The sequence below is a fragment of the Balaenoptera musculus genome, chromosome 6, assembly GCF_009873245.2.
Source record: "Balaenoptera musculus isolate JJ_BM4_2016_0621 chromosome 6, mBalMus1.pri.v3, whole genome shotgun sequence".
Lineage (NCBI taxonomy): Eukaryota > Metazoa > Chordata > Mammalia > Artiodactyla > Balaenopteridae > Balaenoptera > Balaenoptera musculus.
In genome coordinates, this window is record NC_045790.1 from 103028671 (window position 1) to 103029663 (window position 993).

Below are 993 nucleotides of genomic sequence, written 5' to 3' on the forward strand. Positions count from 1 at the left end.
TTGAGGAGGGCAGCCCCTTGGCGACAGGGCATTCACAGGACGAAAGTGTTCTTCACCAGGAGCTCTTTGTCGCCCCCAGAGCTCCACACGGTGCAGGGGGCACGCTCCTGGTTCCTGCGCCCCACCCTGATCAGGCAGACCGCAGAGGCTCCCAGCAAGAGGATCGGGACCATCACGAACAGCCCTGCCAGGGCCACCACTTTAGTGCGGGGCGGGGCAGGACACAACTGCTTGCCGAAGCAGCGCTGCATGCACTCCTCCTTGGAGAGGTAGCTGTTTTTATTGCCCGGCATCCGCTGCAGGTGAAGTTATCACAAGAGTTCTTCTCGGCATTAAAGTACCAGCGTGGGAAGGATGCGCGGCAAGCCCCAGGGACAGCCTTGGCAGTGCAGTATTCTTCATAGTTGAAAATATCACTGGACAGGTCATCAGAATCCTGCCTTCCGGGAACACTTGGGACAGAGGAATCCGCTCCATTCCTGGACAGATCATCGATGGTGTTCACTGTGACACCAGCGCACTTTGCAAGACACTCCTCCTTGGTCATGTAGTTATTGTCATTCCCTCCGCAGCCTCCATACACAAACTGCTGGCAGGATCCCTCAGTGACATTGTACCACCACTTGGGGATGGAGGCCCGGCATTTCCCCACACTCTTCGAAACTCGGCAAAAGTCTGTGCAGCTGTGTGTGGCTGGAGAAACACCTCACTCTTAGTAGATGCCCTTGCTTCCATGGACGCCACATTCTCCGTCAGCCGCCTCAGCGGGAGAGGAGCAGCGATGCCAGGAGGGCGAGAAGTGCCCAGTACCGCCTCAGCCCACACAGCTGCGCCGTGACGGGCTCCACCCCTAGGATTTTTTTTTGAAATATAAAAACAAAGTGACTTTTTGTCACACTTCCCCTAAACATTGGTTTATCCATGGAGAAGTGGAAACTTTTTCTACTGGAAGAAAGTAAGCTGAGAACTACTGCTGTGTTTGGTTCTATTTTT

The 993-nt window shown here is 54.5% G+C and overlaps 1 pseudogene; it reads right to left on the reverse strand.

The window, feature by feature from the left end:
• Nucleotides 1-783, reverse strand: LOC118897310 (annotated as a pseudogene).
• Between the last annotated feature and the right edge of the window lie 210 nt (nt 784-993).